This window comes from Oryctolagus cuniculus, chromosome 8 (genome assembly GCF_051225735.1).
Source record: "Oryctolagus cuniculus isolate XC-2025 breed Fujian yellow rabbit chromosome 8, ASM5122573v1, whole genome shotgun sequence".
Lineage (NCBI taxonomy): Eukaryota > Metazoa > Chordata > Mammalia > Lagomorpha > Leporidae > Oryctolagus > Oryctolagus cuniculus.
This window is the reverse complement of record NC_142874.1, coordinates 14,456,868-14,484,743: the sequence shown is the minus strand read 5'-3', so window position 1 is coordinate 14,484,743 and position 27,876 is coordinate 14,456,868. Positions and strand designations below refer to the sequence as shown.

Sequence of the window (27,876 nt, the reverse complement as noted above, 5' to 3'; positions counted from 1 at the left end):
GGGCTGGAGGCCTGGCCTGCGGCGGGGGCCGCCTGCGGGGAAGGGGGTGGGCCTGGGGAGGGGTTTGCCGCCCCGCTCCGGTTAAAAGTCCGCGGGCGACTGGAGCGCACGGCTTCCTCCCCTCGGGGCTCGCCTTGGCCAGCTCGCTGAGAACTCTGCTTGGCGGCTGCTCTCCGACCCTGGGCTCAGCGGCGACCAGCGCAGATCGAGGCCAGCGTGGAGAGCGCAACCCGGCCCAGCCACAGCCACCCCGGACACCTGCTGCCAAGTAAGGGCGCTTCCCGCGCCGGGCTTCCCGAGGCGGTTCGTCGGAAGGCGGGCACCGGTGCGCGGGTCTCCAAGTTCCGCACCCCGCCGCCTCTCGGCCGTGCTTGGGGTTCTAGGGGGAGCGCAGCGGCGGGAGAGGACGTGCAAGCCGACGGGGCCCCACTCCGGCCTGGGCGGCCCCACCCAGCCCTACTTAATCGGGACCAGGGAGCTGGGTTCTCCCCTTCCTCGCCTTGGAGCCTCGGTGCACACCGGGTCCCTTGAGGGTGCAACATGGAGCCAGGGGTGCTGGGGGCTGCGCCCCTGGACAGATTCTGAATTTGGGGGGTGTGGAGCGCGGGAGCCGGGGTTGCCCACGGAGCTGTGGCTTTGGGGACTGGGAGCGCGCGGGGTTTGGACGCGTCGGGGTAAGGGGCTCTAGGAGGAGAGGTGCGGTCCGCACGCCGAAGACGCGTTCTCAAGTCAACCCTGGTGTGTCCGGGCACCTGGGACCCTGTCCCGCTGTTATTCCCCGTAAGGCCCTGGAGTCAGAAGGAACCAGCGCCGGCGAACCTCTTGCGGTGCGCGCTGGGTCGCCCGGGTACAGTTTATTCTGGTCTTACGCAGCGACCCCGTGCCTGTAACTTTTACGCAGGCGCTTAACCCACGGCGCCCCTCTCCCCAGCCAAAGTCTGTGAGCTCCAGGTGCCGCTGTCGTGAGTGCCAGAACAGTGATTGGCTGAAAGCAAAGCGGTCCCTTCCTTCTCCATTGCCATGCACTCCGCCCCAACAAAACCCAGCGAGAGTGCGGGGTGGAGAGGCGGCGGCGGGGGGCGGAGGAGACCAAGCTGGAGTCCCAAGGGAGCTGTATTGACGGGCAGAAACCTGGCCGCAATGAGCTGCAGTCCTGACACTGCGGAGATCTTAAAATCGGTCCACTCATTGCCTTGTGCACGGGAGGAACACTACAGAAGGTCAAAGCCAGGGGTTAGCGTGTATGGGATTCGAACCCAGGTCCATCAGGCCAGGCCCCTCCTCAACACCCACAGCTGGCCCGTGTGCCCTGGACTCCGGAGCTCGCTTGCCATCCTTGGGGGCTTTTTGTAGTTATTTATGTTGTATTGTGTTATGGGGCCAATGAGTGACTCACTGGGGTCTGGGGTCGGGGGTCCCTAGTACCTGCCCATGGGGTGACAAAGTGCACACACCCCAGGGCTCCTGGCGGCTCTCAGGGCCCCTCCCTCCCCTGGGGATTAGGTCTGAGAGGGCCTCTCTGTGTATGCATCTGCTTCTTTCCCTGTGACTCACTTAGTCATTGAGTGAAGAAGCCAAATATGGAACTGGAGTCTGCAGAGAGAGCAAGCTTTGGTGGCTGGCTGGACTCTGGGTGCTTCCCAGGCGGGGCTCCTTCAAGTCACTGACGTTTATCTCCTTCCCGCCCCCTACTCCAACACCCTCCCTCCTTCCTTTCCTGGTCTCTCTTGGCCCCTTCCCAAGTCCTTGTCCTCTGACCTGTGGGTGACCAGAGTGGAGTGGCCTGGTATCAGGGGGGAGCAGATTTTCCATGCTCTGGACATGCTCATCTGTGGAGCTCATGTCCCAGAAAATGCTGTATCATTTATTTAAAATATTTCTTAATCCCAACACAATTTCAGAAGTGTGCACCCAAGTTGACAGAAGGGATAATAAGGTACTTAAAAATGTTTGTGAAAAGTGGAATGAAGAGATACGTTAGTTTGGTACAAAAAAAAAAATCGGAAATCTGCGTACAACGGGGTCTCCAAGAAGTTCATGAAATGCATATCATGAAAAACTGCATGGGTTTCAAATTTTTACACCAAGGCCTATCTTTTGATTCCTTTCTCCAAAAATGTTTGAAGTGCCTTCCGCTGAGGTTCAGTGGTTCTGAACAAGTTGCCACATTTAACGTCATCTGTCCCTTGGCTGTGTGCTCATACCTTAAGGCAAATGCCAGGTGTGTCCTGTCATGCCTGCATATTTCGCTGTGACCACTATCTGGTGTCGTTGCTACATCTAAGAATTGAATCAGGATTCTTTGATATCATCTCTGTTCTTCAAATTCCCCGACCTTCCCCCCAGATGTTTTTTATACTTCATCTAGAAGGTCTGTTGATTTGTAGAAATTGTTGCATTCCTGTTGTTTTGTTTGCTCATTTGTTCGTTTAAGATTTATTTAAGTCAGAGAGCTCCAGCCAGAGTGGCCTGGAAGGGGACTAGGCTTCACTTTTTTTTTTTTTAATGAAACAGATAGATATTTATTTATTTATAAGGCAGAGTTACAGAGAGGTAGAGGCAGAGGTGGAGAGAATGAGAGAGCTCTTCCATACACTGGTTTACTCCCCATATGGCTGCAACGGCCAGAGATGAGTTGATCCCAAGCCAGGAGCCAGGAGCTTGTTCCAGGTCTCCCACGTGAGTGCAGGGACCCAAGCCCTTGGGCCTTCTTCCACTGCTTCCCCAGGCCATAGCAGGGAGCTGGACTGGAAGAGGAGTAACCAGGACACGAACAAGCTCCCATATGGGATGTTAGTGCCACAGGTGGAGGCTTAGCCCACTGTGCCATAGCACTGGCCCCATTAAACCACTTTTCTTTCCACTAAAGCCTTTGATTCCTACAATGTCCCACTCAAGAGTGAGGTGGGTATTGCTGAATTCATTTATGGCTGAGGAAGGAAGCAAACAAATAAGCTGTCTCGATGGCCCAGCTAGTGACCAATGGAGCCAGGATCTAAGCCAGCTCCTTGTTCCTGGACAGCAGTGGTTTTAGTTGCCCTCTGTGATGCTCATGGAATAGCAGCTGCTCCCTGAAGACTTCCTCTTGGCTCGGCCTTCCTCCTGAGCGGGTCACTTCCCATACACCTGCTGTCAGAATTCCCTGGGTCACTGTTGAGTAGTTGGACATTTGGTGCTTGGGATAAATGAGCTGCGAGGTCGAGAAGCCTGGCTTGCTTCCTCCACTTACTGCAAAACCGTGAGAAAGCCATCCACCCATCTGGGGCATCTGAAGGAGGGAGCATTATCCATTCCCCTTCTGTAGTGCAGGTCTCAAAGTTGCATGGGGCAGGCTTTTAACCTGGCATTGAAGATGCCTGTGGCCCAGTCCTGGGCTGCTTGTGGGCATTTGGATTAGGAGAGTAAACCAGTTGGATAGGAGATATCTGTCTCCATCTTTCTCTCTCTCTCAGCTCCCTCCCAAACACATAAATAAGTAGGACGAGACAAACGACTGTACCTGGAATTCCTACAAGATACAAAGTCCCCAGAGGGAAACCTGGTGGGGATGAATCATCACCCCTGTGGGGGCACTGCCTGGGTGATCTGCACACCAGTGTCCCCCGAATCCAAGACAGAGAAAGGGAGCAGAGGCACAGGGTTCCCATGGAAGTCCTTGGTTTAGGGAACAACTCTGTTTATTCCGCCATTGACAATGGGGGCCTCCAAGAGTTTGGGGGAGAGTGGAATCAAAAGTCAATGGATGCACATTTTCCAGATCCCTTGGGGACCCCTGCATTGCACAGCACCAGAGCCTTTTGCTTTTGGCATCTGCCCGGTATAGGTTTCTTTGCTTTTGAGATGGGGTGATCAGGAGCAACTTTTACAACTTGTTAGGGAAACTCCCTGGCTCAGAACCTCCCTCCTTGGCAGACTGCTTGGGAAAGGGAATCTGGTGCTGCTGTGTTTGTTGAGCTGGAGTAGGGAGTGACCAGACCTCCCACAAACAGCCAGGCAGGGGCGGGAAGCAGGTGCACGGGTCCCCTTGCTGACCTGCAAGAACTCAGAAAGGACAAAGCATTCACCTTGGCCAGCAGCCTGTCTCCCTGGGGCTGCAATGTCTGGATGGTTGCCACTGCAGTTGCAAAAGCAGCACTGCTCCCTTCTGGGGCAGCCTGGGGAGCCTTGGGAGGAAGGGCTTCTGCCTCCCAGGGGCTGCGGGGGCTTCAAGAAATGCAGCCTGTAATGAGCATGGTTCATCTCCCTCTGGAGAAAGCCTGTGTGGCAGTCCCACCCCACCTCAGCTGAAGCCGCCGGAGCCGCCTGCTCCCAGGCCCATAGAACCAGCAGACCTGGAAGTCGTGGGCTACAACAGATGGAAGGGACAAGCAGAGTCCCACAGAGACGCCACAGCAGCTGCGGTCTGTGCGAGAACTTCAACAGTCTATGGACAACTGGAAAGAGACTTAAATTAGCTTTATTTTGCTGTGAAACATTTCATAGTTTTCTTCTTAACATGCATATTCCATGAACTTTTTGAAGACCCCTTGTGTGCACAGATCTCAGAATGTTTTGCACCCAAATAAGCTTTTTGCATTTTGTCTTCCTCACTGAGCTTTTGTAAGTCCTCCCCTCCTCCAACCGAATCTTCTGTCTCCAGCCTTGTCTGGGGTGAAGCGAGGGCTGGAAACTGCTCATCCTGCTAACTGCACAGGTGTGCTCCTGCCATGGAATGTGGTGCGTGTATTTCCTCATCCAGGACATACCACCTGGTCAGGAGCACTGGCTGCTCTTCTCCCCCGGCCTGGCTCGGAAAATTCGCTGAGCCCCAGGACCACTCGCTGAGCTCCAGGACCACTCTCTCAGGACAGCCGCTTGCAGGAGGGTGATGCAGCACAATGATGACAGCATAGATGAGATTTCGGCCCAGAGTTTCCAGCAATTGCTTGCACTTCCCTTGGCAGGAATAATGATAGCGGGAAAGTTGTGGGCAGGGGGTGGGGTGGGATAAGGATGTCAGAGCAAGAACTAATCAGCAGATAATGAGGATGCAGTTAGGATCACAGTCTGTAAATTCCGCCCAGAGCTGTCGATCCCGTCCTTGGGAGACCTGTAGCGTCATGGTTTGTTACGGCGCTCTGTGCGAGTGGCAGCGTGTGCTCTTGCTTTTTGGTTGCTGGGAACCATGTCAGACAAGCAGACGCAGCTGGCCTGCAGACGGCCTGCGGCCACAGCTCGATGACTTGCCAGCGTGCTGTGGAGAGGGCGTGCCACAGAATCCTGCTGCTCGCCTGTGGCGTGTGCACCTATGACTTCAGCCACTGTGTGACTCGTGAACAGCTGCATGCATGGTTTCTTTATCATCCTCTTTGAACCTGGATCTGCCACCTTCTCCCAGCCCCAGCCCCAGCCCTCCTGCAGCCTTGTCCTGCCCTACCCCTGGGTAAACACCCCACAGCTTTTCAGAGTGCCTGTGTGATTCCAAGATCCAGTAAGAAGATGTTTGCCTAGATATATTTCTAAAGCAAATGCAAAGATAAAATTGAATAAAATACATTTTTAAAGCAAACCTTTTTTTTTCAAAGAATAATAATAGCTAAAAAAACACAGATCCTAAGTGCATACTTGGACAGACTTTCTTGGGTCACTTTTTAAAAAATTTGGCAAAATATGCACAATGTACAGCTCTACCAGTTGAATTGTTTTTAAGTGTTCATTCACATTGTTGTATAATATCACCACCATCTAGCCTCAGAAGTTTTTCTTCTTCCAAAATGGAAACCTTGTACCTGTTAAGTAGTGGTTACAATTTTTATTTATTCATTGTATTTGAAAACCAGAGAGGCAGAGAGAAACAAAGAGGTCTTCTGGTTCCGTCCCCAGATGCCCAGCACAGCCAGGCAGCCAAGAGCCCCCAGGTCCATCCGGGTCTCCCAGCTGGGTGGCAGGGACCCAGGTTCCTGAGCCACTACCTGCTGCCTTCCAGAGTGCACATTAACAGGAAGCTGGAGCTGGGAACAGAGCCAAGACTTAAAGCTAGGCACTCAGCCATAGGAGGCGGGTGTCTCGAGGGGCATCTTAACTGCTAAGGCAAATGCCCACCCCTCGTTAAACACTGACTTCCCATCTCACCCTCCCCCCAACTCTTGGCCACCACTGCTCTACTTCCTATCTCTGTGAGCTTGACCACACTAGGTGTATCCTGTAAAGAGAATCCCTTTGTGTGTGGCTTACTTCACTTAGTATAATGTCTTTAAGGGTCGGACCATGTTGTAGCATCTGTCAGATTGTCTTCCTGGTGTCATGCCCTTGAATGAGTATGGCACGTATGTTTATCCATTCATCCATTGAGAAACATCTAGGGTATTTCCACCTTTTGGCTACGGGCAACAATGCTGCCTTGAATGTTGATGTACAAAATACCTGTGATGGGTGAACTCTGACCAAGGGAACGTGACCTTGCAGCTACCACCTAGACCAAGAACAGAGCATTAGCAAGCCTGCATGGGCTTGAGGGTAAAGCAGGTGGCTTCAGACGCATTCTGTGCCCACCTACAGCTGTCCAACCTATACCTCCAAAGCTTACCATTGATTATTCACTTTCTATACCCTGAAGGGGTTTGGAAGAGTTGTTTGGAAAGCAAATTTCTAATCCAGAGGCCACCAGGTTCATTTAGCATTTCCAGGGAAGGCAGGACAACATCCGTGAGACTGGCACTTGGAGCTGTCTTGGATGTTACCGCCAGCTGTTGTGCTCCCAGGCTCGCCTGGGCCAAGGAGGGCTCAGAACCACCTCGAGAGCACCTGCCTGCTCTTTGGTCACAAGGCCAAAGCCCTCCATGAAAGAACTGGCCATTTCTCACTTTCCTGCCCCTTCTCCTTCCCTTCCTATCCAGTCTTCACTGTCCTGATTTAGTAGAGGCTCTGTGTGCCAGCTATCCTGCCAGGCACGGCAGGAGACAGAGAAGTGAGTAAGACATGCCATTTGACTTGTGTGTTTCAAAATAAATCTTCAGTCCAGAGTGATATGCTGATGCCTGGCAGCTAAGCCCACCATGCCCACCTGCGGCTAACAGCAGCCTTCAAAAGCAGCCCAAGAAATTGTGGACTCCTATGTGGCTCAGCTGCAGGGATGACCTCCGTCAGAACACAATTTCAGTGACTGTGCTCTGCACAGTTGGTTTTGTGCCCATCATCAGCTCTTAGACAGTCTTCCTTTGGAACTGCCTTCAGTTCAGTGCTCTGTGTGGCAGCATTCCACTCCACATGTTCTCAACTCCGACATCAGTGGAACCCCCGTGGGGTCTCTATTCTCTTTTGGTGGCACTTGGTCGACTCTCACATCGACAGTCCTTGGGGTGTCTTCTCCTTCCCAGCAGCTCTCAGAGCTGTGCCCACCTCTGCACTCTTTGTGGCCATTTGTGGCCGTCATTGCCCCCGAGTCACGATGTTATGCCGTGGTCATGTCACCCCATGGTCAGTTTGGCCTGGGGGTTTGCAGTTGTCTTCCCCATGCAAAACCATCCTGTGCAGTCATCAGGGTGATCTTTCCAGAGCAGGGGTCAGTAGCCTTTTTCTGCCAAAGGCCACCTGGCCATGTCTTAGATTTTATTACCATGTGGTCTCTGGTGCCGCTGGCCAACTCTGCCGTGTCAGTGCTAAAGCAAACCCAGACAACATGAAAGGAATAAACAGGACTGTGTTCTAGCAGAACTCCTCTTAGGAAAGCTTCACTTGCAGATTCAGCCCCCAAGGACTGTAGTTGGCTGACTGTTGCTGCAAATCATGGACCTGCCCACATCACCCTCTTGCTCACACTCGTGCTCCTCCCCAGCACGGGGAAGCCTCACACCTCTGAATGTGACATACAGAGTCCCTCGTGGGTCCCAGGCTGGCATCTGCAGCCTCACTTCTGCCACTTCTCCTTGAGGTATCCACTGCCCCAGCCCTTCCACTGCTCGTTTGGCAATCCTGAGCCACCCCCAAAAGCCCCTGTGTGAATTCAGGCCTGCTGCCTGGAATGGTGGCCCCCCCCCGCCCCTGCCCCCATCCAAGCCTATCAAACTCCTGCTTCCCTTCAAAACATGCTCAGGTTGTTAGCCACCTACAGCTTTCCCTGATCCTCGTGCCCAGCTGGATTCACTGCCTTCCCACTTCTGTCTGTGGACCCTGTCTCTTAGTACGTTAGTGTGCTTCTGTCTCTTAGTACGTCCGGAAGGATCCTATAAACTCCTTAAGGGCAGGACCTGCTCAGATTTATCTTGGTCTCAGTGCCTAATACAGTGCTTATCATGTGACAGATGCTTAATAAATAAATACAACTAAGCTCAAGTGCTACATAAGTAGGGTTTTAAAAGTTAATTAATTGGGGGCCAGTGCTGTGGCGTAATGCCTGCAGGGCTGACATCCCATATGGGCACCAGTTCAACTCCCAGCTGCTCCACTTCCAATCCAGCTCTCTGCTGTGGTCTGGTAAAGCAGTAGAAGATGGCCCAAGTCCTTGGGCCCCTGCGCCCCTGTGGGAGACCCAGAAGAAGCTCCTGGCTCCTGGTTTCAGACAGGTGCAGCTCCAACCAATTGGCGAGTGAACCAGTGGTTGGAAGACCTCTCTCTCTCTCTCACTCCTTCTGCCTCTCCTTCTCTCTGTATTAACTCTGACTTTCAAATAAACAAATAATTTTTTTAAAGTTAATTAAATTGAAAGGGAGAGAGACGGAGAGAGCTCTTTCGTCCATTGATTCACTCCTCAAATGTCCCTAACAGCCAGGACTGGACCAGGCCAACGCTGGGAGCCAAGAACTCCAACTGGGTCTCCCACATGGGTGATGGGGGCCCAAGTATTTGAGCCATCATCCTCTGTCGTGTATCCTCCTGGTATGAAATGCTGTCTCGTGGTCATTTTCATTTTCATCTGTCTAGTGATTACTGATACTGAGTGGCTTTTTGTGTGCTTGCTATCCACTGGTGTATTTTCCCTGCAGGAGTGTCTGTTTTTTACTTGGCTATTTTTATTATTGAATTGCCAGCATTTCTATGTATTTTGGGTACTGGATCCTTATCAGGTACACAGATAACAAATGTTTTCTTCCATTCCGTGGCTTATTGTTTTTCTTTCATGAGAGTGTGTTTATTTTTTTTTTCTTCTCCAGTTTGATTCACATTTACTCAGCATCTATTCTGTGCTGGTCACAGGGGATCCAGCAATGCAAAGATATAGACACCCTCCCTCCTGGGGGTTCAGTGGTCCCAGTAGGGAGCTAGACATGCCAACAGAAGATGATAAAGCGGTAGACTAAGCACACTAAGTCACCCCCATCAGTGCTGCCTTGGTTCATGAGGCATCTCAATAGTATCTTTTTAAAAAAGGAAAATGTCTTTTTAAATATATTTCTCTTTATTTGAAAGGAAGAGACACAGACAGACACAGAGATCTTCCGTTCACTCCCCAAAAGTGCACGACAGCCAAGGCCGGGCAAGGCCAGAGCCAGGAGCCCAGAACTCAGTCCAGGTCCCCAAATGAGTGGCAGGGACCCGGGTACTTGAAGCATCACCCCTGCCTCCCAGGGTGCTTACTAGCAGACAGCCAGAACCCAGAGCAGACCAGGACTCTGACACAGGACGCTCACCTTCCAGGCAGCATCGCGCTGCTGTGCCGAGTGCCCACTCCTTGACACTATCTTCCATACACACAAGTTTTTAATTTGCGTAAGGTCCAACTTGCATGTTTTTCCTTTGTTACCTGTGCTTGTGGCGTCTTATCTAAGAAATCCTAGCCAGAGCCAAGACCATGAAGATCTGCCCCTGTGCTCTCTTTAGTTTTAGCTTTCACACTGAGGTCCTTGGTCGTTTTGGATTAATCCGTGTAAATGGTATAGGGCCAGGGTGCAGCCTCATTCTTTTGCATGTGCCTGCTCAGTTATTCCAGCTCTGTTCCTTCAAAGAACATTCTTTTCCCCACTGGCCAATGTTGGCGTCCTCATCCGCATCAACTGACCTTGGACGCGAGGGTTTATTTCAGGACTCCCAGCTCTGCTCCACTGATCTCTGTGTTTCTCCTGATGTCCGATCCATATGGTCTTGATTCGCAGTGCATGCTGAGACCAGGACGTATGAATCCTCTTACTTTTTGTCTTGGCTGTTTTGGATCCCTTGCAATTCCACATGTGAGTTAGAATCACTCAGCTAGCCGGCACTGTGGCTCAGTAGGCTAATCCTCCGTCTTGCAGCACCGGCACACTGGGTTCTAGTCCCGGTCAGGGAGCCGGATTCTGTCTCGGTTGCCCCTCTTCCAGGCCAGCTCTCTGCTGTGGCCTGGGAGTGCGGTGGAGGATGTCCCAAGTGCTTGGGCCCTGCATCCCATGGGAGACCAGGAGAAGCACCTGGCTCCTGCCATCGGATCAGCGCAGTGCGCCGGCCACAGTGCGCTGGCCACGGCAGCCATTGGAGGGTGAACCAATGGCAAAGGAAGACCTTTCTCTGTCTCTCTCTCACTGTCCACTCTGCCTGTTAAAAAAAAAAAAAAAAGAATCACTCAGCTTGTCAATTTCCTCAAAGAAACAGGCTGGGATTCAAATAGGGATTGGGTTAAGTCTTATGCTCTGTTTATTTAAGCAATGTCTTCTAGTTTTCAGAGCTTGCATTTTCCATTAATTTTATTAACTTTACCCCTACATGTTGTTCCCTGTTTTTGCTGCTACTGTAAATTGGATTGCTTTTTTAACTTCATTTTTAGGATTCTTCACTGAAGGCGTATAGAAACATAGTTCACTGTTGTGCATCCGTCTTGTATCCTGTAACACTCCTTCTCAGTTCTAACAGTCTGTAGTAGATTCCTTGAGCTTTCTTGCATACGTATGTGAGTCTGTTCTCAAACAAGGTGTGTTTCCAAGGTGCGTGTGTGGTGTAAGAACAGGAAATGGGAAGTGCAGAGGTAGGGTGTGTGAAGCAGGTGGGCTCACCTGCGCACAGGTCAGGGTGGCCAGAGCTCGGGTGGGGGGGGCAGGTGGAAGCTGTGTGTGCTGCGGAGCATCCTGCCGCTCAGAAGTGACGTGAGACCCGTGCTGGTGACACGGATCAACTCCAGCAGCAGCTGGGAAAGCCTGCCTCCCCGGATGAGCAACAACGTGTGGGTCTCTGCAGATGTCACTACTGTGTAGATGCCGTCATGTTGATGGTGACCCAAGTCCAGCTGGCAGGGTGCAGCCGAGCCAGGCCAGCTTTGGTGATGTGGCAGCTGGCGCCTGCTGCTTTTGCTCACGGGGCTTCTGGGTGGGAGCCTGGGCTGTAAGGGACAGCAGAATCCCAGATCTTGCACGCTTAACAAATTTCGGAGCCGCGCTCTTGCTCCACCCTCCCCGCCCCCTCCCATAGCCAGACGTTTCCAGACATGCTGAGGATGTGACCGTGGCCTCTGTGCCAGCTGCGCCTGCTCTTGCTGGGCCTTCTGAGTTTGGCTGTCGTGTGATGAGCAAAGACCTGAAGAGTGGATTTGCTTGGCTGAGTGCTTGGCGGGGCCACTTCTGGAGATACAAAGGCGTCCAAAGCCATGGTGAGTGCTGCGGTGACACGTGAGCCCTGCCCGGGGCACAAGGCCAGCTTTGCAGCTCAGACACCAAGCTCAGGACGTGCCTCCCTGGCCCCTTTGTTGGATCATCACTTAGACTGGTTTGTGCATCTCCATCAGCTCCCACCCGTTGTCGGAGTGCCTGCCTGCCTGCCTGCCTACCTCGGGGTCTGGGCTGGACCAAGCCTCTGCACCCCTCCTCCAGGAGCCCCGGCCCTGGACCCCCCAGGGAGAGGACTCCCCGCCCAGTTTGCATGCCTTTCCGCACCTTGTTCCTGGCTTCTGCACTCCCCTGCCTGCTTGGTGAGGACTTTAGCATCCCCCTCAACGTGGCGTGGAAACTCAGGCCCGTGTGACTAGGGATGGCCAGTTCTGAGCCCAGTGTGTCTGAGACTGTGTGGGGTGGTGAGATCCTGTCACCCCCATGGCCGCTTAAGAGCAGTCACTTGTGTGAGACCTCTTTTGCGTTTTGCCCAGGTGATTGCTGACTGTCATAGCTACGACGCAGTCAGCGTGAGTGGTGAACCAGGCACGTACTGGGTACTTTACACTTCCTCCCAGGTCCTCTTCTGACTGCAGGAGGCAGATTTGAACCTGAGACCACTCCCTGCACTGGTTCTTGTTCTTTTGTATATTGTGTTATCCCTGTGGCAATCCAGATAGGAGGCGAGGGGTTGGAGCCTGTTTGCCTTGGTCAGTTTCCCCGTGGTGGTTAAGCAGGTTGTGCACTTCTGGGTCCCCTTCTGTCTGTCCAGACGAGATGTGCCTCTTGTGGTCGAGATCCGTTTGGCCTTTGCCTGCTGATCCAGTCCAGGGGGCTGGCTGTCTGGGCACATTTCAAAGTGTTTGAAATTCTACCTTCAGCCTCCTCAGGAAGAGCCTGGTCAGAATGAGATTCCAGCCACAGCCAGCGCTGGACTGCGGGAACCCCGATTGGTCACAACAAATTATGCCAACAAAGGTTTCTTTTTAGAGGCTGAAAAATGTTCAGCTTTGTGTGCCTACCTTCTCGCCACCTCCCTGTGCCCTGACCATTCCTGCTGCTGTGCGGCCAGAAATAGATGAGACTGGGGTGGAATCCTTGGCCGGGGGCCAGAGAGAGCAGCTCTGGCCAACGCGGGCGTGAAAATCTCCATTCTTGTCTGGGTGGCTCAGAGAGGCACTCTCACCCCACCGCTTCCCTCGTCTTGTGGGCATGCCTGCTTCACCCAGGACAGCCTCCCTCCACTTAAACACAGGCACTGAGTCTGTTGCAAATGTTTAAAATTCCACGACGCCAGACTTTTATTGGTTGCAGTCACTGCCAAGTGTTTTTCAACATTGCCCTGCCAGCAGCAGCCCTATCTGTCCACCTCTCTGGGGGCTCCAGGGGGTGGAGCCGGAAAGGGAAGGGTCTCAAGAGAGACTTCCTGGAACTCTGAGCACTTCTCAGCATGGGAGCTGGATCCCTTATCCCCACCTGCTGCCCCACCGGGGGGTAGATGCACAGGTTGCCCTCAGCAGTGGCTTGGCAGAGAAAAGAGCTCCATGTTCCTCTCTGTATACTAAGGAGGTGGTGGGTGCTCCGTGCCCAAATATGGACCCCTTTCCCCAGGTGATTGTGGGAGAGCTGGACAGTAGTGGGCAGTTCGGGCCATGCCCTGGGTGCTTCCATTCCCTGGGAGCCCTCTACCTGTGGCCAGGGCTCACCGGCTGGCCAGCCCACCAGAGAAGAGGCACTGAGGTGATCTATTTTCCCAAATGAAAGTAGGTTGCAGCATCTGGAGAGCAAAGGGGTGTCTGTGCAGAGGGCAGAACAAGATTATTTGAAGTTATGCTCCTCCGGGCCAGCCTGGGAGCCTGGTTCCTGGCCTGGGTGCTACACACGCAGCCGTCTGAGCAGAGCTCGCTGGTTGCTTTTGAGATGAGATGAGATTATCACATGGAGGAGTCAGCAGCATTCTGATTGGCTTTGGAGGAAATCGATCAATGAATGGTGTGTACTTAGCTCGGAAGAGTGTGCATCGGTCGGTCCATTGGGTGGCAGTTTGGAGAAGAGAAGGGACAGTTCAGGAGAGGCCAGGGAGAAACCGCCATGCAGAGGAAGTAGGGGCTGGAGTTGGGCCAGCAAAAGCCCTACCCTGATTGGGCGGGTCCGATCTGTAGGGCAGTCTGGTGACACCATGGGGCGGGGCTGGCAGTGTCCAGCCTGACTCTGCCATGGCCCCGAGTGGTTCCTTTGTGTCCTCTGCCATGCTGGGTGGTCAGTGCCAGGAATCTCCCTGCTTCATCCCCCTGAGGCCACTGCTCAGGCCCTGGTCACTCATTCATTCCCTGGATACATTTCAGGCCCTGGTCATTCATTCATTCATTGGATGCATTTAATTGCACTGAGCCCTCCCCCAGGCCAGCAGAGGAAGGAGGTGATGCAATGGTCAGCCTTGGTCAGCTGGAGCTTGCCACCCTGCAGTGGAGAAATGTCATGAGTCATCATCCCGTTACCATGGTGATGTTGCTATGAAGAGAACCACCAGATCCACCAGCAGGCTGTCTGGCAGTTGGTCTGGCCGGGCCTAGGGTTTGCCTGGCGTGTGGTTTCCACATCCCAGCCAGGACTGGGGGAGCTTCGGGGTCAGAGGGACCGGCTGCAGGAGCCAGTGTCCCCCCATCCCCCAGGCCTCCAGCCAGGGGCAGGGCTCACCCCTGCTCCACAGAAGCAGCCTCTGTCGCCTCCCCCGGGGCTTCTAGGTCGGAAAATGAAGCAGAGAGCGTGCAGTTTTCCAGCCGCGCTGCGGAGCTCTTGATTTAAACAGGAGGGCGCAGACAGGCTGCCGGTTTTTTCCCCGGGTGGTGTCTGTGTGACCTCAGCTTTCCACGCACCTCCCCTCCACACCATCCTCAGTCTCAGCTCCTCCGCCCCTGCCAGTTCCCAGCACGGATGGTGGGGGAACAGAAACCGTCTAAATGCCGTCTGGTCCAGCTGCATTCCTAGACCATGTTAAACTCTGAATTCCTGATTTGATCATCAAAAGGGGGTAATTGCAGTGTAATCGGCTTCTTCTGCATCATGCCTCATGCTGTCCAGACAGTAGCCAGCTCACTAAGCCTTCTGAACAAATGCGGCTCAGGAACTATTGGTATCAGATCTCAAGGGACCGAGAGGGGGGTGTTAAATAGCTCAGAGGACAAGAGAACGCCTGGACACAGTTGCCCAAGTAGTGCCTTTGTGCAAAATCTGGGGCCAGAGAGCCCAGCATCTCTAACTAAGCCAGCCTATCACTGGGTGGAAGAAAGCTCGTCCCAGGAGTGTTTGAGGACCTACTGTGTGTCTGGCACGAGAAGCTGTGGGCAACGCACTGATGCAGGAGGCACAGTTCTTCCCTTGAAGGGGAGCTCACAGACCATACTGGGAAGAGAAATATTAGACAAGATAGTCAGCGTCAGCCAAGGACTAACTGAGAAACTCGGGCAGCAGATGCTGGAGGGAAACAATGAAAAAAAATAGGAAATCAGATCTAAGTGGGTGGGGAATGTGGGGGCCGGGAGAGGGCTTTGGGGAGAAGGTAGTGCTGTCTCTTCCTCTCTGAGCCAGGAGGCTGTGGCGACAAGGGACCTGTCCATCTGCTTGCCCTGTCCGTCTCAGGTCCCACACAATGCCTGGGACGGATGACACTCAACAGTATTTGTGAATGAACGGATGAGATCATCCCCGAGGGTCAGCAGGATGCTGATAGGTAAAGAGAAGGGAAGAGAGAATTGCAGAGGGTGGATGGAGCCGTAGCCTCCAGGGGGCGCTACAGTCTGAGCAGGGCGTGTCAGTGCGCCGTGGTTAAAGTGGATGAGCGTGTCGGTGGACTGGATCTGAGACGGCAGCCCGGGGCTCCGTGCGGCCATGAGATTGCCATGCCCGTTTTCTACTCCCCCAGTTCTCCTTGTCCATCATCCCAGCCAGGCCACTGCAGCAGGGACGGAGAACTGATGGGAGGGCGGAGAGGCACTGCTGGGTCCCGGTGGGCTCCAAAAGTGAGGATGAGAGAGGGGAGTCAGAACTGCATGGCGGACCCGCGCTCGGCAAAAGGACGGGAGCCCCCCGGGACCCCAGGAGAGGAGGAAAGCCTGAGGCCGCATTTTGAGTGATCAGCTTGTCGAGCTCTGGAAGGTGCCACGGTGGCTGAGGGTCCCTATCTGGAAGGCCGGTCCTTTCCTGTTTATAAATAACTGCAGACGGAAGGCTGAGGCCGGCGGAGCCAGATGCTGGGATCGGCCAGCCGTGGAGGCAGGTGGCCTGCTTCCCGAGCCGAGGGTATGTAGAACTAACCCGTAGTGCGTTGTACTTGGCCTGCCCCTGGAGAGGCTGCATCTCCCCCACGTGGTCTCCCCTTCGTGGCTGCCTCTCCCCCACGTGGCCTCCCCTACATGGCCGTGTCTCCCCCACGTGGCCTCCCCTACATGGCTGCGTCTTCCTGACATGGTCTCCCCTACGTGGCTGCATCTCCCCCATGTGGTCTCCCCTTTGTGGCTGCATCTCCCCCATGTGGCCTCCCCTAAGTGGCCATGTCTCCCCCACGTGGTCCCCCCCTACCTGGCTGCGTCTTCCTGACATGGTCTCCCCTAGGTGGCTGCATCTCCCCCATGTGGTCTCCCCTTTGTGGCTGCATCTCCCCCATGTGGCCTCCCCTAAGTGGCCGTGTCTCCCCCACGTGGTCCCCCCTACCTGGCTGCGTCTTCCTGACATGGTCTCCCCTAGGTGGCTGCATCTCCCTCGCGTGGCCTCCCCTAAGTGGCCATGTCTCCTCCACGTGGCCTCCCCTATGTGGCCTCCCCACACCAGCACCACCCCTAGGATGACTTCTCCAGTGAAAAACCTGGGCTGGTCACAGTTCTGACTGCTAGAACGGAAGGAGGGAGAAAGCTAAGTAGTATCAACATTGAAATAGAATCCAAGCTGAAAATACTTATTGTTGATTAAATGGCTTTTTTCTATTTAGAATTAAAATAAAAGGCAGTCCTGGAACAATCAGATTTAAGTTTATCTTTCAGCTTTATTTTGTTTACACTCCACAAGCAAAGAGGAATCTCAAACAATCCTGAAAGAGCCCATTAGCTCATTCATGTAGATGCCAAAGGCTTTATGTAGACTCTAGTACTCTCCATTGTCTCTCTTTTATTCAAACATGTAAAAAGCAGGTCTTATAATCAGGCCATAAATTTTTAATAAGTGAGTACCTCTGGTCTTTTTATTTATTTAAGCCTCAATGCCAAATACTGCAATATTATATTTGGGATATAATGGGAACCGAGCAAATTATAGACTTATTTCTAGATGAATTCCCTCCTCTCATATTCATAGAAAATGTAGAGTTAATTAAATGCTTTAGCAATTAGAACAGTGCCAGACAGTGTCAGCAATGCTTGCTGGTGGGCCACTGTTGTTCTTATCATCAGTGTCATGATCCTTTCATGATCTTGAACAAAAGTAACTCTGTAGGCAGGTTTTAGTTTTCCTTTAGGCCATTCAACCTTGAACTACTTAAATTTCAGGCACTAAGTGATTTAATACAAGAAGTAGGAAAGCATCACTGAATTATTCAAAAATTAAGTTCCAGAGCACTGAAGCATCAAAGTGGGCCTGCTAAACTGGCGGCTCTCAGTCCTTCCAGCTCCCCCGTGCCTGATGACCTTTCCAAGGCGATGGTCCTAGGTGAGCTTGTTCTGCTTTATGTTCTGCCTGGTGTTTGGCACATAAAAATCACTCAAAGTAATCACCACCCACGAATGCCAGTGGAACTAAGCTATTCTTTTTCAGGTGCTTGATTTGTGTCATTTAAGCCCAAAAAATATACTGAGAGAGAATTTGAATATTTCATTAAAACATGAGAGAAGTTCATATTAAGAGCAGATGCGGGTGAGAGGGACGTTGTGGGGGGGAAGCCATTGTAATCCATTAGCTGTACTTTGGAAATTTATATTCATTAAATAAAAGTTTGAAAGAAAAAAAAGGCAGATTAAGCGATCTCTCCAAATTGGCTTCAAGAGTACTTCAAAAATTTTGTGGAAAACAGAGGAAAATATAAGTTTATTTTGGTGCAAACATTTTTGAAGTCCATGCATTGTCCATATTCTCCAAGAACTTTATGAAAACACCTTGAATCTGGATAAACTCTGAAGCAGGCTTTGTGAAGTACTTTGGAGACATTGTTGAAAAATTTGCATTGGCATGTTTATAAGGACATTTTTCTAGGCATATGAATATTTTACCAACCCCAGAAATGAGTTAGTCTGAAATTATTCCAGTATAGAAATATTACATAAGTGGGAATTTGTGGGAAATTAAGATGTTATGTGAAATTCTCATGTCTTAGATCAGAGCATGGATTTGAGTTGTGGCATTAGCTCCTAGCTCTGCCTTCCTGCTAATGCAGACCCTGGGAAGAAGCGGGCTATGATGTAAGCAGTTGCGTTTCTACCACCTGTATGGGAGATCTGTATTGAGTTCCAGGATCCCAGCTTGTATCCTGGGTAGGAGACTGTTGTGGGCATTTGGGAAGTGAACCTGCTGATGGGAGTGTTCATGTTCTCGCTCTCTCACTCTCTCACTCTCTGTCTCTCCCTCCCTCCATCCACCTATCTCAAATAAATAATTTTTTGAAAACTGTATGAATAAAGGAATGTTGCACAGGTTGGAGGGAGGGAAGACAGCCAGTTATTAAAGGTCTTTTGAAAGATTCCTTAAGATACCAATCTCAAGACTGTAATTCCCTAACTGAAGGTGCAATAACAACCAGATCAAAATGCAAACTGTGTAGTTCTGTTCATGGAATAAGTGCCAAGTCCAAGCTGCATGTTTTAAGGACATTTCAAATACACATAATCAATAAGCTTCTGCGTCTGGCATGTGTTTTCGCTCAGCTTATTCTTTCAAATTATAAAAAACAGAAAGGAGAGACTAATTCATGACAGTAAAGTTCTAAAGAAGAGCTGTGAGAACAATGGAGTAAGTATAAAAACAACATTAATATTCTGACCTGTTTCACCCCACTCCGAATCATAAAAGAAAGTAGTGGTCTCAGTTTAAATTGAATAGTGTCTCCAGGGGTGTCTGATCACATATCTTTGTTCTGGTGAACAGAAAGACCAGAAACAGAATTGTGTATTTACTCCACTACTAAAGACAGGGATGTGATGGTTTGTACTCAGCCATTAATTAGCAAGCATTTATGACTATTCGGCTCTAAAAAAGTGCTGGGGAAAATAGGAAATGACAAGGGAATGCAATCCACCTTCACAAAGTTTACGACATGATTATTTAATTGATTAAATCCATTTCATACATATGAGTACAACTGCAGAGTGGTATAAAAGTACAAAAAAAGGATGTGGAAACAAAGTTCGTACATGCAGAAGAGGGGGTTACTTCCTGATTTCAGTGGCTGTGAGTTTGGGGGTTTTGTAGTTGTTGTTTTAAAGCTTATCTTTCCTGCATGCTGGGACCATTTCCCTCGCAACAAGAACACCACGTGCTTCAGGTTTTGGAAACAGATACACCCAGAAAAGATGCTTTGAAAGCTCGCTAGGTGTTCCTAATCTAGTCAAATTGACAGCTAAAACCAACCATCACACTGCCCAGGAAGATAAGAAGAGTGACAAAAAGAGAGAACAGCTTTAATCAGTGCTATTAATTTTATCTACACACACACACACACACACACACACACGGGCCTTGATCTTAAAACAGGCCATGAGAGTTAGCTAGATGAAAAATTCTCCTATTTCATGTCTGGATAATCATTTCTCAATAAAAACTCCATCCTAGGGTTGGCCAGCTACTGGCAGAGGGACGAGTCTTATATGTCATGTGCTCTTGTAAATAAAGCTTTTTTTTTTTGACAGGCAGAGTGGACAGTGAGAGAGAGATAGAGAGAAAGGTCTTCCTTTGCCATTGGTTCACCCTCCAATGGCCGCCGCAGCCAGCTCACCGCGCTGATCTGATGGCAGGAGCCAGGTACTTATCCTGGTCTCCCATGGGGTGCAGGGCCCAAGTACTTGGGCCATCCTCCACTGCACTCCCTGGCCACAGCAGAGAGCTGGCCTGGAAGAGGGGCAACTGGGACAGAATCTGGTGCCCCGACTGGGACTAGAACCCGGTGTGCCAGTGCTGCAAGGTGGATGATTAGATTAGTGAGCCACGGCGCCGGCCAGTAAAGCTTTTTCAAGACAGCATTATCTATGATTGATTTCTTGCTATCATGGCATAGTTGAATAGTTATAACAGAGATTATATGGCTCACAAAGCTGGAATATCCATCACTTGGTTTTTTAAAGATTTATTTATTTATTTGAAAGTCAGATTTACACAGAGAGAGGAGAGGCAGAGAGAGAGGTCTTCCATCTGCTGGTTCACTCCCCAGATCCAAAGCCAGGAGCCAGGAGCTTCTTTCAGGTCTCCCACGTTGGTGCAGGAGCCCAAGGACTTGGGCCATCTTCCACTGCTTTCCCAGGCCATAGCAGAGAGCTGAATTGGAAGTGGAGCAGCCGGGACTTGTACTCGTGCCCATGTAGGATTCCAGCACTGCAGGTGGTGGCTTTACTCGCTACACCACAGCGCTGGCCTCTACCAGGTAGTTTTTACAGAAAAGTCTTGTGATGCCTGCTGCATATGATTTAAGGGTATTTACAGTTAAATAGACACACCACGTGTGTCTCATACACACAAAACATAGGAGCACTTTGAAGTCAGCCATTAGTTTCTGGTCTAGAACCCAAGAACAGTGCTCTTTATTTCTATATAAAGCTGAGTGTTTGCTGGAGGTACCTTAACATTTGACAGTAAATTCCTCTACCATGCTGGGAATTACTGTTAATGTCAGAAGTCTGAACACTGGATTACGTATTACCTATAAAAGGGTTTTTAAAAGAACCTAAGAGTTAGAAGAAATATACTTGAAGAAATTCTGCTGTTGGAGCAGAGAGAAAATGGGTTTCAGTCCTGCTGCAGGTAAGAGAGAGCTAGTATCAAAACAGAAAGGTGAGATTGGGAAGTCCCGTTGGAGAAGACAGGAATGGAAAACCAATTAATCAGTTATATATAAGCTTTCAGCCCAGTCTGGCTCATATTAAGAAGAGGATTTCTATATATGGGACAGACATAAATGCACTTAGTTAGAGACATTTGGCAGTGTGAGCATCTGTTCACTTTGAGGACTACCAAGTCCAGCGAAGCAGCAACTTGATTCCCCCAAAAAACAGGATTCTCTATGATTCCCCCAAACAAATAGGATTCTAAGTGTGAGGGAAACAAACGTACAAATACAGTTTTACTTTGCTTCAAGAAAATACTGAAGAAGAAAGTCTGAGACACAAACTTCCCTCCTCTTTATCCATAATAAAATACTAATAAGAGGCATATGGATCTTTGTCAAGCAATATAAATTAAAGGATGCCGATTATTGTCCATTATTCTCCTTGTGCCTAAGTACGTCATGGAGACATATTTAAACATAGGCACAGAAAGACATAAATAATTAGGAACCACATTATCTTAACCATTAACTATAAGAATATTTAAAAGAAAGTTTCCTTACTGTGGACCCATAGGGAAAGACAGATTTATTTACTTTAATGGTAAAATCCCTTTGACTGTAGATTCTGACTACAGAAGACACCAGTTTTCATGCTCCATTTTTTATGCATATCCTGATTTGTACATTAAATCTGTTTTGCTATAAAACTGTTTACCACATCAAGAAAGAAAAGTTGCATATCTAAAGAGAGATAGGAGAATATCAAACAGGGGTTACATTAAACAAAACCTGTAAATCATTAAGGTGCAGCAGGCATTACATTTGAATGAGTATTGTTTTGAGTTTGTATTTAGAAGAAAAATAGATGGTAAAAGTTTGTTTGAAATGACATGCCCAGGGACTGGCGTTGTGGTACAGCAGTTAAAGGCCCAGCCTGCAGTGCTGGCATCCCATGTGGGCACTGGTTGGAGTCCTGGCTGCTCCTCTTCCAACTCAGCTCTCTGCTATTGCCTGGGAAAGCAGTAGAAGATGACCCAACCCCTTGGGCCTCTGCACCTGCATGGGAGACCCAGAAGAGGCTCCTGGCTACTAGCTTCTGATCAGCTCAGCTGTGGCCATTGCCAGCGGATGGAAGACCTCTCTCTCTCCCTCTGTCTCTCTCTCTGTCTTTCTCTCTCTCTCTCTTTCTCTCTCTCTGTAACTCTATGTTTCAAATAAATAAAATAAATCTTTAAACAAGTATATACATATATATATAAATTTATATCAGTTGTACACGGAAATTGCATTTCAGGTTGTACTAGTTACTGCTTTCTCAACTTTTCAAGAAAATAGCCACACCTTCACCAGTTCCATAAACATTCTTAGGAGCTGACTTAATTTTTCAGTCATTTAAACTTAGCATTGACTCATCAAATAAACAGCAGCTGATGAGTGTTAGCAACCTCTGTGAACTCATCAGGAGCAGAGAGAAATCACTCGAACTCATTTGCTTGTAAGCAATAAGGCAAATTGATTATTGATGCTGCTTCCAATGTCCTCAACTCCTCATGTAACTGTTCTGGCTGAAAGATTAATTGTATTAAACAAGTTTGCTTTCTCTAAACACATTTCTTCGGCTGCTGCAATCTAACATGATTTAAATAATTTACCGTTGGTAAATGGCTTTTCTTGCTTGGCTAACACATGAGGCAATTGGAAACTTATTATGGTTGTAACTCATCCTAATAATATACTTTTGTGAAGAAGTGCTGCAGTGATGAGATATGCTGCTTGAAATTTTCTATTTTTTTTTAAACATAGCCTGTCTGCGAGTGGAGAATGCAATGACCTGGGCTTGTCTTTGTGGTAATCAGCTTTTCATTTCAAGGTGATACGTCTGAGGCAAGGCTTTATTTAGCTCACAGATTTGGAGATTTGGGCCCATGATCAAGCAAGCCCGCCCATGTGTCTGGCCCCTAGTGAGGATGGTGGATGGCAGTGGCGAAGCTCGTGTGTTAGGAGGATTATGTTGCAAGCCTGGGCCCACTGCTGCTTTTGTAACCAGCCCTCTCACAAGAACCACCTTCCACAGGCATGTCCACAGTGACCTAAGGCCTTTCCATTAGGCCTGTAAGTTTCTACTCATTTAGTACCAGTCACTTGTGACTTGGAGTTTAAACATATGCACAACTATGGGAGCCAAATCATATTCAAATTATGTCTATTGATGCTGCTCTGTGCTTTGAAGCACAGGTATAGTGTCATTGCATAAGAAACATACTCATGTGTTATCAAATTCAATAAAAGAGCAGGCATCTGGTCTAATGACTAAGACACTTCATGAAATGCCTGCATCCTACATTTGAGTGTCCAGGTTCCCAACACCAGTTTCTTGCTCAGTCACACGAGGGGCGGCAGTAGATGATGGTTCAAGTAGCTGGGTCCCACATCTATTGCAGGCATTTGGAGAGTGAACCAGCAGAGGGAAGATCCCTGTCTCTTTACAATTTACACACATTAAATATTTTTAAATATTTTAAAACTCAATACAAAATAACCCATCTTCAATTATGCCTTAAAAAAGCAACATTAGAAGTCCACTCTTATTTTCTTATTTTGTAAATGTATGGATATGCATTAGTAATGAAAAAGAAATGCAATATGTAGGGCTAGGATTGCTGCCAACATACAGCTGTGTTCCATGGTCTGTAGAGTTTCCAGGCAGTGGTATGAAGCAATCAGAGTGTGATATGCACAAATTCTTGTTCATCATTATTTAGCTTCTCTGCTGTCACGATGCAAAGCAGCCAAAGACAATCATGGAGGAATAAGCATGGCTGACCCCAATAAAACTACATAAGCCACAAAAATTCCTATTTCATATAATTGTCATGAGGCATAAAATAGTTTTTTTTTTTTAATTTCTGCAACTATTTAATAATGCCAAAGCCATTTGAAGCTCACAAGTTATAACAAACAGGTTGGAACCAGGTTTAGGTCACAGGCTGTAGTTCACCAACATTTTATTTCTGATTTAGTAAACAAAATTCATGTATTTGATGTTTGGAAGACACAGAATGAAAACCAAGGTGTATTGTAAGGTCAACAGTAAACTTTTCAAAACAGTAAAATACTAAGGGTATTCAGAAAAATAAAGGACAATGCATTTTATAAAAAAATTGCATGGATTTCAAAGAAATGTTGCATCAAAATAAAATTATCTTTAAAAAAAGGATTTATTTATCTGTAAAGCAGAGTTACACAGAGTGATAGAGAGATCTTTGATCTGCTGACTCACTCTTCAAATGGCAACAATGGTCAGGCGGAAGCCAGGACCAGGAACCCCATCCAGGTCTCCCTGGTGAGTGGTACAGGCCCAAACACTTGGGTCACCTTCTACTGCTTTTCCAGGCACATTTTCAGAGAGCTGTATCAGAATTGGAACAGCCAGCACTGGAACTGGTGCTTACAAGAATGCTGGCATCACAGGCAGTGGCAAAGCAGCTGTGCCACAGGGCCAGTCCCCAAAATAAACTTACTTTCCAATACATTTTTCACAAATGTTTTGAAGTCCCTGTATAATAACCAAAGAAAGCCAGTTTCATTATACTACATGAGTTTTTCATGTTTGTTATAGGCCTTGGTGTTTTGTTGTTGCTGTTGTTAATTTATCTTCATTGCAGTTTGTCAGAGCCTATGGTTTGGTGACAATTCAATTTTGGAAAATTCTCAGGAATGAGATTTTCTTTTGTCCCTCCATTTCAGGGACTACAATAATATATATTGTATTATTTCATAATAATTTACATTGTTTGATACATTCAAATTAGAAGCTTATCCCATAAATTTTTCATTTCTGATGTCTTTATTTCAATGCACGCATTTGTTTATTTTATTATTCCCATACCTGAAATGAAATTCTCCATCTGTTGCTGCATTATTTTCATATTTTATTTAACAGAAAACCATAGTTAAAGTCTTTGTCCAATAATCTCAGTGTTTGGACTTGTTTCCTTTCTTGAATATAGGCAGCATTTCTTTGCTTCTTGTTGTGTCTTGTAATTTCTGAGTGTATGCTGGACCTTAAATAAGTGAATATAGCTTGCAAAACAAAGTATAGATGGCTTAGTGTTTTTTTTTTAAACTATGAAATGCAAGAAAGTGAGAAACTAAGGATAATTAAGTTCAATATTCAATTTTTTTGTTAGTTTTGGTATCCCCTGTGCTCTGCTGCATTTATGTGGCACAATCTTCACTATGAACTCCAGATTTCCAGTAAAATTCTGCACATTTGACCACATTGACCATTGCTCTGTAAAATTATATATGAAAGATCTGGATCTGGATTTGTGTAGGTCCAGGGCAGAGATAGATGAATCACAAGGTCAGTGGATATGTGTTATTAAAAAAAAAAAAAACTCAAGGAAAACAAGAAATCGTAACAAGAGATTATTAGCAGAAATATAAACCCCTTGAATTCTTACACATGAAATGAAGGGAAATGACTACAAAATCAAAAGTTTTGGGGAGCTGAAGACAGTTAACATTTTGGCTGCACTAATTTAACCAACATTTAAAGATATGGCTATTTTCTCATATAGTATCTCATATTTAGGGGTATGACCATTCCATTAGGTGGGATTGTTGGCTTCATTATGTTATTGAACTCTAGAAAACTGTTGTAGGTGTAACTATTTACACTTTTTGGTTGTCTACTTTTTATAGGGACTCAAGTTTGTTTAATTAGTCCTATGTAAAAGTACACTGGTGTTTTTGGAATAACCTTAAATGCTTTGTCACACAGAGCCCATGAATACACATGGAAAGAATGGAGTAAGCTGGGATTTGTCTCACTTTTTTTTTTTTTTTTTTGACAGGCAGAGTGGACAGTGAGAGAAAGAGAGAAAGGTCTTCCTTTTACTGTTGGTTCACCCCACAGTGGCCACTGCAGCCGGCGCACCACGCTGATCCGAAGCCAGGAGCCAGGTGCTTCTCTTGGTCTCCCATGCAGGTGCAGGGCCCAAGCACTTGGGCCATCCTCCACTGCACTCCTGGGCCACAGCAGAGAGCTGGACTGGAAGAGGAACAACCAGGACAGAATCTGGCGCCCCGACTGGGACTAGAACCCGGGGTGCCGGCACCGCAGGTGGAGGATTAGCCTATTGAGCCATGGCACCAGCCCATCTCAGGTTTTTCTTATAGTCTCATAACATATCCTTTTGTCATTATATGCTACAAAAGATATTGCCAATATCCCTGGCATAATAGCCATAGTTACTCTCAGAATGCACAATTGGTTCAAAAATCATAATCATCAATTTCTAATTGTGCTTTCTGGTTCGCATGGTACTTATCTACCTGTCAGTGGGAGGACTGTGTGGATAAACTATCATTCTGACAAGATAACCCTGCAAGTAATGAAAACCTGGTAATCCCCACACTTCCAAAGGAGTGATTTGCCTGGTGACTGTTTGTAGATGTGATCTCTGGCATTAAGCTGCAAACTCTCTTTTCCTTCCAGAGTAATAAACCTGAATACTCTCTGTAGTGAGTGGATGTGACTTGATATTACTTCCATTACACAACAGAGGGCAATTTAAACAATGCAAAATTTACTTTTAAAAGGAAAAAGGATTCTAACATATCACTTTCAAGCAGGTTTCTGTTCTATGGAAACCTCATTTACTCTGATTCTGAAGAGAGACTTGCAGAGGTGGAATGATGTTAAAATGCGTGCCATTTTAGTTTAGATGTGCCCATTTAGCTTCATGGCACGTTATTCCCGAGCACTTGATTGCCAGTGTTGTGTAGGAAATTGGTTTATAAAAGCCAGGCTGGATATTCAAATTAAGACCAAATGACGATATTACAATTTGGATTTCAGAAGGACTGAATATATCAACTTTTCTTGATTTCTCTGAGATTTCTTTTATCATGCTCTGTTTTGTGCCTTTCCTAGTATCACAAGCACATGAACACATACACACCATATATGTTTACACACATGCATTACCATACACACACAAATATGCATACATTCTGAGACCAGAAACAGAGATCTCATGTGAATATTGAGGTAGTCAAATATTTGTATCTGAAAGCTAACTTTGAGCCCTATCTAATGTTTGCTCTTGAGCCTGTACAAGTTCCCTCTAAACACTAATTCCCTTATGTACAAAGTAGGACAATAAAGCACTTCATCGTTTTTATTTAATCAATGTTTCTGAATGAGTAATGTATTCCAGGATGGAAATATCTCAAGAAGTAGGTGGCAGGTGTGCTATTGGGGATGGGTGGTTCCTGTCAAATGCTTGCTCCATAGTCCCAAGGCCACTGGGATCTAAGGATTGGCTCATCAGGTCCATACTTCACTGTATCATCAGGAACTGTGGAGAAGGGGTGGTAAACATACCCTCTCACAGCTGGAGAGATAGTGTGTGTGGAAGCAACAAAGTTTAATACACAGACACATCACACACACACACACACACATGCACACACATCACCACGACGATGTCTTCCAAAGCCAAGGAGCTAAAGCTGCGAGTTTCCATCCAGAAACTACCCACCAACTGGATTTTCAACACCTCTAAGCCCTCACTCTTGTTATTTCAGTGGCAACACTGTTTTTACCATGGCAGATATACTAAACCTTGAGTCCCAATAAAATTTAGCTATTTCTGTCTTCCTATATTTATATATATGTATTATACTTCTCAGGTTGCATGGGCTTAGGAAAAGCAGGAAATTCCTAGGAGCCAAAGCTCATGGAGCTGATGTAGCTTTACATTTTTCCTTCTATAATTGTTTTTTAGGAAAGACACTAAGCAGGACTGCCATATGGGAGAGTGCTTCAAAAAGGTTATGAAAAATGAAATTAAAAGATAAGCTTATTATTGCAAAAATTGTGTATCTATGCGTATTTTCATAATATACATTTTTTCATGAACTTTTTAAGTGCAATCTCAATCAAAATTCAAAGGCTTAGGTGAAATATTCTAATCTTTTATTTTTATATGAAAATGCTGCTAACCTACATGGTTTAAAGGAATTTTTAAAACAATAACAAAAGTAAAACATCTACATTCCCTGATTTCAAGAATAAAGCTACAAATACAGCTATTATATTTAATACATTGTCAGGTTAGAGACAGATTAGACAAATGTATCCATGGGCAGGAGAGAAATTCAGTGATTATATAAATGCATACACCACTTTTGTTAGATTATGACTTTTGAAATTTCAAAGCAAAGTGATTTAAGTATTAAAAAAAGAGACATTTGAGTGCTCAAATGTTTTTTTTTTTTTGAAAGATTACTATCATTCTGCTTTTGTAGAATTTACTGAGAATT

At 47.7% G+C, this 27,876-nt stretch overlaps 2 long non-coding RNA genes across 2 annotated transcripts in view; both read left to right on the top strand.

The window, feature by feature from the left end:
* The window catches only part of LOC149124837 (uncharacterized), a 339,759-nt gene that overhangs the window by 152,732 nt on the left and 159,151 nt on the right, over positions 1–27,876 (top strand). The gene's annotated exons all lie outside the window — the stretch shown is intronic.
* LOC138843603 (uncharacterized) lies at positions 69–26,737 on the top strand. Its single transcript, XR_016211607.1, has 2 exons — positions 69–268; positions 25,401–26,737. It is a non-coding gene; the product is annotated as an uncharacterized LOC138843603 (long non-coding RNA).